The sequence below is a fragment of the Panicum virgatum genome, chromosome 1K, assembly GCF_016808335.1.
Source record: "Panicum virgatum strain AP13 chromosome 1K, P.virgatum_v5, whole genome shotgun sequence".
Classification (NCBI taxonomy): Eukaryota; Viridiplantae; Streptophyta; class Magnoliopsida; order Poales; family Poaceae; genus Panicum; species Panicum virgatum.
In genome coordinates, this window is record NC_053136.1 from 29,388,329 (window position 1) to 29,400,717 (window position 12,389).

The following is a 12,389-nucleotide window of genomic DNA, read 5'->3' on the forward strand; positions in this document are numbered from 1 at the left end:
TAAGCCTTAATGGTCAACTCCAACTTCATACATGTTCCAATGATTTAAAGGAATGCATAATAGTGGTATTTTCCGGCAGCTTTGTGTGATGTATTATGTATGCGGGCCTTTTAGAGTCTGCAGAACAGGATCTAATGAATGTTTCTGTAAACCAGGTCCTAGACCTGCTTCCTCGAGGTGTTGGAATTTTCTGACTTATACGCAATGTGCTCACTCAAATAAATAGAGACAAAAAGTGAGCAATGCATTTCTCATGATCACTAGCACCAAAAATGTCATGAGTACATATTTACATGCCTGAGAAATTGCACTTGCACTGCATATGCATCTAAAGGTGACTACAATATCTGGAATGGTCAGCAATTGCACAAAAAGATGATCTTAGACAATTATCTAATGGTAATACTGGTGGTGTTTATATATGTCTTGTAGCCCCGGATCCTCTAATTCAAGTTAGGGAAAAGTAGTTGCATCATTTGGGACTTATCGTGTTAATTGCAGTGCTGGCCTGCTGGGTAGTATTTTTATGGTACTATGCACTCTTTGCATAATATAGTAAAGATATTTCAGAGGACTTCCATCCCAAAAGGATTTCTTTGATAATGACTCTCATCGTCTATGACTATTCCTTTTTACAACACTGCACAAAGAATTTCTCAGAAAAATGTGGCAAGGTACCTTTGGTTCAGTGTTAAAAGGATTTGCTCCCAGACTCGAAACTAGTACCTGACCACAAGCTTCAAGGCATGAAACAAGGAGAGAATTATTGGGGAGAAAAAGGAAACAAGGAGAGAAGCAATTCCACACTGAGGTGAGGACCCTAGGGACAATGAGTCTCATAGGCGAACGCTGGAATTATTAGTTCAAATCGTACAGGACATTCAAGATGTCAGCTGTCAGCAACATGTGGAGGAACTTCGACAACAACTAGTGGTGGGACGACACAGTAGTCTAATCGTGCAAATAAACTTGTCATGGCATTCGTAGCAGGATGACACTGTAAATTTGTAAAGTTTACGCTTTATGAAGCAATACTCAGCAATCAGTATGCTCATTTACCACTATGCAATAGACAAATATCTTTGTTATTTTGAATTTATAGTTTTCCCTTATTAAAGCAGTGATTATATTCCTCGAAGCAGTCAAAACACTAAGAGCCAGAGTGGCAGACGTCCCTGTTTCAGGCAAGTATTGCCTTGTAATTCAGTAGCTGTACACCTGCCGAACCTGTCTTGTTGCAATGCATATGTACAGGAGTACCGAACAATGTTAAGCTTCGGTAAGTGAACCATACAAATATAGAACATGTCAATCCAAAAATCACAGAATAGCTAGCTTTTCATGTGGTCCATGTAGCTTTTCATAAATGGCAATTAATCATAAAGTTTACCATTAGGTACAGAAATTCTTAGCCCTAACTTTCTGGCAATTTTGATCAGGGAGAAGCCTATCAGAGTCACACAAATTAATAGGCATCATTCAAATTCTTAAATAGACCCAAATGGCCACCAAGCATAGCCACAAAAAAGTATGTTCATCATTCATTCAAGCCACAAAGCATATGGAACTAAGCCTTTAACTAGGCATATGTAACTAAGCCTCTAACTACTCGAACCTTTTATAGGAACTAAGACCCAAACTAAGATTTGAACTAAATAGTTGGCGAATCTGCATCATCTTCTTCCTCCCGAATCATGAGTGCTTGAATGGGTTCTTTCACATCCTGAGCCTCGTTTGCCTCAGCAAAAATAAGGTCAGCAGCCATCTCCTTCCTAAAGTTGTCTATATCTGCCTGTAATTGACATCCAAACAAATTCGTTGATATGAGTTGATATAGAATAATAAGGTGCCCATAAAGAAACTAATTCAAAAGGCCAACCAAGTAAGCTATGTACTTGATTTGATTTGGTAGATCGGTATAGTTCCTTGTCAATAATTTATAGATCACTTATAGATAGAGATTCTATTGTTTTGAATTGTGGATGAAGGCTACAGTTTTGGTTGATTACAACAATGTGGCAACAATGTTTTCCACATAGAGATTGGGTTGCTTACGGATCTGTTAACAGATAACGACTGGGTTCATTCAAATTCTTTCTTACAGATACCCTTGGTTGATTTGAATTGTGATTCAGAGGTAGAGATTTGTTTGATTACATCTCTGTCTTATACAGATTGGGTTCATTACTACTCTTTTTTACAGATATAAGTTTGGACGACGATGGCCGAATCGAATCGATTCGTGCGCTTTACATGCCGAGATTCGATCCGAAGAGGAACAGGAACCGGACTCCGACGACTCCGACTCGTCCATCGGCCAATGTATGTGCCACCTATACGTGGATTGCTATCTTGAAAAATATAATCTTGCCATCAAGTTGAATCTGAGCATCTCTTTATGTATTGATCCATCCCAAAGATTTTCCTTTTAGAATGCCATTCATTTCACTGCATAAATATGCATGCCTACAATCTGAACAGACCTGGAATACTTCTTTGGCTCCAGTGCAGATTTACTATGTTGTGTCTGTGAATACTGACATGTTCTATTGAGTATATACCTGTATATTCTGTATTCTCTCATATCAGTTAATCTTGTACAGTTCAATGACTTCCTAGAAATCTGGTGAAGCATAAAACTGTAAACTTCCAATACAGTTTGAAATGGAATATGAAAACAATCTAAGCATACGACTGTCTAGGAGGGACTGTCACTGGATGACCAGTTCAGAATATAGATCAGATAGCATTGTTATGTCTGACATAATTGCAGTGTATGTTCTAATACTTTTCTTTCCTTGAATTTGCAGATGGAAATAATTTTGTAGAGTAGTGGGTACCCCAAGGTCAAGATCTGCGCTACCCCAAGGCCGTGAGTATAGATGTCATGGATGTAATTTTTGCTCTAGCACTTTTCATAGTCTTCTCAAGCGCAAAGCGTCTATATAGCTTGTGCCGACCTGAATCAACTCTAGCTAAGAACTGAGAATCTTCACCTATCATATCTTCACATGTCATGATGTCTATGTCGATTTGTCTATAAGTTGGCTGTGGAAACGTCCTTACAAATTGAAAATAGAACAAACAAATAAAGACTTCACAGGAGCATTATCTCACTTTCTATTTTCCCAACTGAGTGCCAATACATCATTATCTTTTTTTTCAAAGGATTGCAGCAGCTCTACTATTTCATTGCATATAGGAAGTAGTCAAGTTCTTAGGTCTTACAAGATTGAATTACATAAAAATAAATAGTAACTCAAGCTCAAATAGACAGTATGTAATAGACAGTACGATCTGAACAGGTTCATCAGGGAGATGTACTTCCACCACCCTATCCCAAAGCTTTATGAAATTTGCTGATTATATCTCACAGGATAATTATCTCTCTTTCTATTTGTATGTTGGCTTCTCAATCTAAATAATTTTCATAGCTATGACTTTTCAGTATTACACGACTATGTACTTGATGATGGCACTTCCAATTGGGCTGAGAAATAATGCAACACCCAATAAATAGAATAACAGGAGTTATTCAACCACAATTACATCTTATTCTTTTCTTGTTTGGTCGTAGTTACTATTAGCAGTGGAGCCAATTTGTAAACCTCTGATAAAATAAATCTTTACCAAACAATTACGAATTATATTTTACCCAACCTTTGTATGTTTGTTTATGCCATGCCGAGCCAGACTGCATTGTTTCTAATTTTACAAAATCGTTCTATTTTCCTTATTCTGTAAGAGCCAAACAGGTCTACAAATTAAAATACCTTATTCTTTTGATTTTAAATGACAGCTAAAATGAGCAACGAGCATGATAATATAACAATGATTAACATGGTTTACTGAAAAATGTAGGATTTGTATCAACCCAACCCTACAATGCCATTGAGGAATGAGGATGAGGAATCATGACAAGGGATACGAACCCGGATTGCGTCGCCGCCATGGAACGCCGTTGTCCGGAGGTGATGCAGCCTTGGATCAAAATGAATTGGGGATGAGGCGTGTGCTCCTGCAGAGGTCGCGGTCGGGGCTACGGGGCAACTGGCGGTCAGCGTGTCGAAGCCGTCCTCCTCGCCGTCGGCGGAGGGGGGTGAAACAATGGAGATGTTGATTTGCGTGGAGATTTAATAGTGATTTAAGGCTTTTGCTAAAGTGATTTAGGTGTAGTTAGCTGCTCTTAGAGGGGGCTGGAGCCCCCCAACCCCCTTAAGATCCGCCGCTCAGTGGATGCCGGCCGTTGCAGGGGCCGACGAAAGCGGATGATTTTGCAGCTGCCGCGTGTGCCGACCCTGGATGCAGTTGACGGAGCAGATGAATAGGCCACCCCCCTCGGTCAACAGCTGCTACGAGTGGCTATGGGTACGTACTCAGGATGGGCGGGTTGCGGCTGCCCGCGATGCGTCCGCACCTGGCCGCAAATGCATAGGCGGGCTCAAGCGGCTGTCCACAAGAGCCCGTCAGTATTTTGCGGACATTGCAGCAACTTGTATGGTTGCATGTGAGCACTTAAGTCCTGTCGATCGCGAGAGTAGTTAAGCGTCAGCGGATATCTGATTGCGGTGTCGAGTACAGGCTGTGCAGCCTGCCGTTTGCTGCTGCCCGTTTCGCCGCTGTACGCCGCCGGCGGCGGCCAAGTCGAGACCTTTCTGCTGCTGCCTATGTAGTCATTGTCTACCCACTGCTCACCACTTGTTGGCCCCGTAGCAAGGAGAAGCAATCTCCATGCAACCATGCCTGTTTGATCTCGTTGTTTTCCTTCTCTATTTTTCATCTCTGTTTCAATTTTTAGGTTCAAATCAGATCTTGATTTGTTAGAATAATTGGAAGATCCTATTGAATCAAGCGAGCATGATTGATTATACTCTCTCCAGCGACGATAGGGAGCCGAATGGAGCTACTAGAGTACATCAAGCACTACGTCTGTACTGTTTGCTGGGCTGCTAACCTAAGCATCGATTGGGATAGAGCACAGAGCGGCAAACGATAGGACGGGATTAGACTAATGGCGAAGCAGCCGTCGCTGTAAGAGAGGGTGTGAGTGCGGGCTTCGCGGCGCCGCTAGTGGGCAACGCGAGCAGACCCGCATGGGCTGCTCCAGATATGCGGGCTTGTGACGCGGGTTAAGTGGGTTTGCGGCGCGGACTGACTTAGTGGGTTTGCGGCACAGCCCGCCCCACTTGCAACCTGAGTAGGTATGGCTCCACCGCCGCCGTCAAAATCGGCGGCGCAGGACGCGGCGGGCAGAGCAGATCACGAAACGGGAGGGAACCGCCGTCGAAATGGCAGTTGTGGATATGTATGTCTACCGCCGCCGCCAAAATCAGATGGGGGTTGGGGTGAAGAGTAGGATGGCGCCGTCCTCGGCGCCAGTCATTGACAAGGACGGACCTAGCGGCGGCGGCGCTCGGCACAAAGGAGAAATGGCGAAGGGGGTGAACGATGAGAACTGTAGATCTCTTGGGTCGACCGGCATCGCGCGCGGAATAGACGCGCGCAGCGGGTCGCCGAGGCATGCGGCCGACGTTGATGCGACACCGATCGAGGCCGCGCAGCCCCAGCCAGCGCCGCTCGGATCCCTGGAACCGATGAGCCGATGCGTAACTCTTTCATTAGCATGTAAGCCGAGCACTTCGAGCCTCGGTGGGAGCCGATCAATCCGCGTGGGAGCTGAGCGATCAGCAGCGTCGGATTGCTTGGACATCCACGCGGCGCAAATCCGGGCCAGGGCTGCGCGGAGGGCGTTTTGCAGCCCTCCTGCACGGAATTTTTCTGCCGCGCGTCGCATCGGACCCCACCACCTGAGCTCAGAGCCTGGTTTCTCACTGCCGCCTGCGCGCATCTATCATTTCGCTGATCTCGGACGTTTTTTAATATGGTGAAAAAAAATTTGCAAAAACTTTTCGCAATTTTAATCACTAATTAGAGATATTAAATGAAGTCTAATTATAAAAATATTTTCATAATTATAGTTACTGTAGTAGTACTGTAGCTAATGCAGTTTTGCCCATTAGAGGATTGTTAGAGTATGGTTACTGTAGTATTACTGTATCTAATCATAAATTAATTAGACTAATTAGATTCGGCTCGCAAAGTTCACCTATCTGCGAAAAGATTTTGCAAATAGACTTCATTTAATACTTTATGCATGCAAGATTTTCTTTTCGCGAAATTTTTTTCACACCTAACCAAACGCTAACCAAACGCTGCATCGTCTCTGCCTGCACCGTGTCGATTTAAACTAAAATAAAAGGTGTCATCGGATGAATATGAGCAACTTCACAGGTCAATGTATGCGAAGACTTCATTGGAGATGGCGCTTGGGTTGGCCGTTCAGGCCCACAGATCGATGGTCTTCGTGTCCGCCGGCATGTTGAGGTTGGTCTCGATCCCTTCGAGCGCACAGGTGCGGCTGATGATGATGCGCTCCGTCAGCTCAGCCGACCAAGCGTGGCGCGAAACGCCGTCGAGGCAGAGCTTGACGTGGAAGAGGAGGGCCACACCCTCGGCGTCACGAAGGCTCCTCCACTTGATGAAGAAAATCTCGATGCCGCGACGTTTCGCCGAGCCTTTCTCCAAGGCCACCGTACAATGGCGAGCATACTTGAACTTGATTAGAAAGGACTCAGGGAAATGGCAGGTCACCTTCACCTCGTCATGTCGCAAGTTGAACTCTTCTCGAATGGCCGCTTCTACCTCTGCAAGCCCTGTGGACTCCGGGCCGTGCACCGCCCAGGTGACGGCGCCCGTAGAGTCCCACTCGCACAGGTTGTCGTCTGTGCAGGTCTCCGACACCCCGCCGGAGCGCTGGCAGAAAGGGGTCAAGCACCCAGTCATCGTGCACCTGGAGGAGTTCCAGTACTACACCGCCGCGTCGGTCAACCTCGACAATCAGACCTGCACACTGACAACGCGCAAGCTGTCGCCATGGCGTCTGAGTGTCGTCGATGGCGAAACGGCCCCCAGGCGGATGCTAGAGCAACCGGATAGGCGACCGTCTCCTCTGCGCGCCGGCGAACGCGGTCGCCACGCAGGCCACGACGGCCACGATGGCGAGCAGCGCCACAAGGACAGGGAGGATAAGGAACGTCCGCGACGGAACTACAACGACGACCATCATCACCGGTGGAACATATGGCGACGCAGAGACGAGGACGACGACGAGCGTGATGGTCGCGGCCGCGACCACGGCGGTAGACGCGACGGCGACGGGCGAAAGGGGAGCGACCGCGATGTCTATCGTGAGCGGGAGCGCTCCCCTAGGCGCTGGAACTGGGGTGGCAGCTCCTCTCATGGCGGCAAGAGGCACGAGGCGGCTGCAGGCGGCAGCTCCTCGCTCGGCGGCAAGTGGCAAGTGGATGATGTGCCAATGCAGAAGGTTGCACTTCCTCAACAGCTGCCCAGGCTGATGGATCTGCGCTCGAGAGAGGTGGTTGAACTGCAATTTCTTTTTGCCAATCAGGCATCGACTTTACAAGAGGCGGCCAGAAACTATCTCAACGGCAATCGGCTCCCCGGCGTCCCCGACACGCAGGCTCTCAACAGCCTCGGCAACGACTACATCGCCAAGGCAGCGGCATTAGCAGACAGGCTGCAACTCCACGACGCGGAGGAGGAAGGGGGTGAAACGACGCCATATGTCTTCCAGAACCGACGCCATATCTCTGCAACTCCGGCACCGGGGTAGCGCAAGGAAGTTGCGCTGCACCGGTCCCACGCATGATTCCGGCGGCGGATGTCTTCCAGCGTATCCTCACTGACCTGCCACCAACGGCAACAGTGGGGGATGTGGATGGAGCTCTGCAGCATCTGTGCCTTTTCAACACCTCCGACAACGACGCCATGCTCGAACGCCCTCCCTCGCCAACCCGGGCCACGCCTGGGCCCCTTGATGGAAGCTTCGACGACCTATACCAGCGGGCCTGTCTTGCGCACACAGTGGACAACGTTCCGGCGTCCGGCGAGCCGGCTGTCGAGCCGGGCACCGGGAACGGAACAACGGCGGCGACGAACGCTCGGGAGATGAACGAACTGCAGCGCCTCGACGGCACGACCACCCCAGTAGGCCTGGCACTGATCAACTACCTCTTCGTCGCAGCGACGCCACCACTGCTGAACAACGACGACATCCCGCAGAAAGACAAGGCTCCAACCGGGGACGCTCCCACGCCGCCTGCACCAGCACTGCCGCCCAACTGATAGCGATGTCGCCGCATCTTTGACATGACTGCGGAATTCCTGGCCATGTTCCAGGGACCGCTTCCGCACTACATCATCGCTGCACTGATGGCTGCCTTCAACCTCGACGATGATGGCGCCGAGGAGCTAGATGAAGCGCTTGCTGCTGTAGCTGGGGACGTGATCGATGATCTCCAAGATGAAGCAGAGAACCTCCAGGTGCAAGCGCAGACTGCAGCAGCCTGATCTGCGACGGCAGCTAATCCTTCACGGCGTCCAACCTAGTTTAATGATGTCTAAGCCACTGCCAGTATTTCGTTACAGAGCGGATTGTCAATGCTCAAGACTCCTTTCGTCCGGCGGCACCTCTGCCTTAATTTCGGTTGTAATCCTAAAGGCTGCACTACATGGCCTGTTGTGTGTTTCTGTTGCACCTCCCTTCATCTGCATCAGTGGGCAGCAACCAGTTAGCTTCCAGCGGCCACGAAGAAAACAGAGCAGCGTCAGGTCACTTGCACATGCAACAGAGTTAACATCGTGCAACAAATGTCAACAGCAAATTTAGAAATTCTGTGCTAGAATGTGCGTGAGCTCAATCGAAGAGCGCGCCGGGACACTGTACGAGAGACAATTGCCACTGCTTCCTGCCACCTTGTGTGCCTGCAGGAAACAAAACTACACGACATCGATCAGTTCATGGCGTCCTACCTGGGAGGCCCTCGACTGAATAACACTACCGGAAAACACACAAATGCCGAGTGTCTACGGGTTTGCCGAGTGCCAGACCACGGGCACTCGGCAAAGACGATCTTTGCCGAGTGCCAGACCTAGGGCACTTGGCAAACATGTGGCACACGGCATGCCCACACTTTGCCAAGTGCTGGCCGTCGGCAAAGAACGGCACTCGGCATACCGAGCCTTTGTTGAGTGCCGGAAGGCGAGCACTCGGCAAAGACGGGTCATGTGCCCAGCACACGCGCCCGCCGTGTGCCGGCCGTCAGGGTGTCTGACGGCCGTTATCCTTTGCCGAGTGCTGCAAAGGAGGCACTCGGCAAAGCGTAAACTTCGCCGAGTGTCTGTGTTCGGCACTCGGCAAAGCCTCTTTCGCCGAGTGCCATCCTCCTGGCACTCGGCAAATAGTTTGTATTTTTATTTTTCTTTCGTTCAAAATTTTTTATAATCAACTCAAATTTGAAAACTTAATCCCCGGTAGCATATGATATTTTCATTCATTGGTTTACTGTATTCTGTTATTTTTTTCTGTTTGCAGGGAATATTTTTTGAAGTTATTTTTAAATTAGAAGTGGTTCGAAATTTCGAAATCTTTGAAAGGAAAAGTGATATTCATGTATCTGGAATCAAAACTGATGCTGCATGTGTGAAAGAACTGAATAGTTGAAGCATCTTTATCACGAAACTTGATCGCTAGCTTGTGCAGGGACGTTCGGAAAAAACAAAAAATAGCAAATAATGTCTAAAAATCATGAGACTTGTTGAGATGTCACGATTTTATGTGGGGATAGTGTGAAAAAAAGTTAACAGCATTTCGGATAACTGATAACGTACGTTCTTAGATACCGGAGGATCTCCGAAGAAGTTTCGGAGAGATGCGGATTATCCGGCATGATTTGTACTCGAAATGAAAGTCACATTGGATTTTGAATATGATACTTTTTCTATAGACAAAGAACAACAAAATATGTGTCCTGTGAAAATTGAGTTAATTTTTTATTTTGTTATATATATATTTTTTTGGCACTCATTCAAAATCAATGTATTTAGTAAGAAGCTTTGTTTTAAACGCATGAAATAATAGAATTTTCTGCATGAAATAATGAATCATAAATAGTTAAATGATTTTCGTAAGTTATTTAAATAATCTTCATAAAAATTTTGTCGTACACCTAATCAAAAAGAATTAGTTGGTACAATTTAATTTGGACTTAGAAACACATGAAATTTTAGTTTTTTTTACAAAGAATCATGAAACACCAAATGTCCCTTGTTTTAATTTGATTTTCAAATAATAATACTTGAAATAATGGATTTTTCATGAATTGGAATGTGAAAAACAATTTGTTTTGCAAAATTCTGCATAAGTTTGCCGAGTGCCCGCTGGGAAGGCACTCGGCAAACTTTTTTTTATTTTTTTTCATATAGTCTTTGCCGAGTGCCTGATCTGGGGCAGTCAGCAAAGATATATTTTAATTTTTTTTGTATGCTTTGCCGAGTGCCGGATCGGAGGCACTCGGCAAAGCTAATCTGACACTCGGCGAATATGCTTCCCCAGGACTTATCCCCGACCACAAGCCCGCCCGCCACACACCCCGCCACACACACACACGCACGCGCCGCCGCCCACCCGACCCGCGCCGCCGCTCTGGCGTCCCCCACCGCCCCGCCCCCACGATCCTCCCCGCCCCGGCGACCCTCCCCGCCCCGGCCCACGCCGCCGCCGCTGCGGGGCCGTGCCGCCCCGGCCCGCGCCGCCGCCGCCGCGGGGCCGTGCCACCCCAGCCCGCGCCGCCGCCGCCGTGTCGCCGTGCCGCCCCGGCCCGCGCCGCGCCGCCGCCACCGTGTGCTACCTCGAGCCGCGCCGCCGACGCCGTTTGGCGCCCCGGCCGTCCGCGCCGCCGCACCGCGGCCCCGAGCCGCAGCGCTGCCGGCCTCCCCTCCACACCGGCTGCCCCTGCACACCACTAAGGTAATTTTTTTTTAAATTTCATTTAGTTTATTTTTTTAGTGAATACTTTAATTGTTTAGTGTATGTAGAATTTAGGTTATTTAGTTTATTTTTAGATAGTTATTTATATTTTTTTAGGTTAGTTAGTTTATTTTGAGATAGTTATATAGAATTCAATTTATATAGAATTCAGTTTATTTAGAATTTAGTTTATATTCTTAGTGTATATTTTTAATTTGTTAGTTTATTTAGTGAAGTAGATATTTATTTAGTTTATGTTAGTTTACAACCGTTATATTAATAACTAAATTAGAGTTTAGTTTATTTGAATGGATATTGATATTTAGTTAGTTTATTTAGTAAATCATGTTCGTAGATCGCGTAAATCAGTTAGGCGTCTCCCGTTCGGAAGAGATCCGACTGGAGATATGCAATTTTTTCTGCATATCTTTAATCGTATCTGTTTCGAATTGTCCACGCTTCTTTGGACAGCCCGAGGATGCGTAGATGGGGTCAGGTTCTATGGTCCACTCCGATCCGAGTCAGAGTTTCGGCATCACCTCCCTATTGTTCTCGGGATACACAATCTCCCTTTCGGGACGTGTATCTGGAGAACAGCGGGGAGATGCTACCGAAATTCTGTCTCGGATAGGAGTGGATCATGGAAGCTGATCTTATCTACGCATGGTCGGGTGGGATTAGGACCTATCTTTACCTACTAGAGTCTAAGCCGAATTTTGATAGTAGTCGCTGATATCTTGGAAGATGGATGACCGTGAGTGGATGTACACCGGCCGGGTAACTCGAGCTAGCATGACCAATGAATGGATTGAGAAGACTAACGAGTTCTTGGAGGGGCATGGGCACAAGCTGAAGGGTCGAGATTCATGTGGTGTCCCTGCAATAGTTGTGGAAACCAGAAACAAAAGACAAAGAAGGTCATGGGCCAACATCTTGTCAATTATGGATTTACGCCAGACTATACCCGGCGGATCTTTCATGGTGAAGCCCATCGTATGAGGGACGAGGTCGTGAGGCAACGCATCGATGAATGCGATGTTGCTGGTGGGATTGGAGACATGTTAGACGACTATGAGGAGGCACATTTCGGTGAAGGACCGCAGGGGGAGAAGCCAGAGGCAAGCACAAAGGCGTTTTACGAGATGTTGGAGGCGGCACAGAAACCTCTTCACGACCAAACAAAGGTTTCTCAGCTGGACGGCATTGGACGCCTTATGGCCTTAAAGTCCCAGTTTGGCCTGAGCCGAGACACCTTTGATAGTATGTTGACCATTTTTGGGAACATGCTTCTGGAAGATCACATTCTGCCCAAGACAATGTATCAGGCGACGAAAATCCTTAGTGCACTGAAGATGCAATATGAACGGATACATTCTTGTCCTAATGGGTGCATCTTATTTAGGAAAGAGCACGAGGCTGAAACTTACTGTCCAAAATGCAAGGCCTCAAGATTCCTGGAGGTGGATGCTGGTGACGGTCAGCCTAAGAGGCAGCTCACGAT

The 12,389-nt window shown here is 47.4% G+C and overlaps 1 long non-coding RNA gene across 2 annotated transcripts; it reads left to right on the forward strand.

Moving 5' to 3' along the window:
• Positions 1–1,141: 1,141 nt before the first annotated feature.
• On the forward strand, positions 1,142–4,161 carry LOC120701915. Of its 2 annotated transcripts, none has more exons than XR_005686290.1 (4): positions 1,142–1,279; positions 1,440–2,322; positions 2,811–2,872; positions 3,862–4,161. It is a non-coding gene; the product is annotated as an uncharacterized LOC120701915 (long non-coding RNA). The 2 variants fall into 2 exon arrangements; XR_005686289.1 differs by lacking the exon at positions 1,142–1,279 and having other exon boundaries at positions 1,387–1,528; positions 1,625–2,322.
• The last annotated feature ends 8,228 nt before the right edge of the window (positions 4,162–12,389 follow it).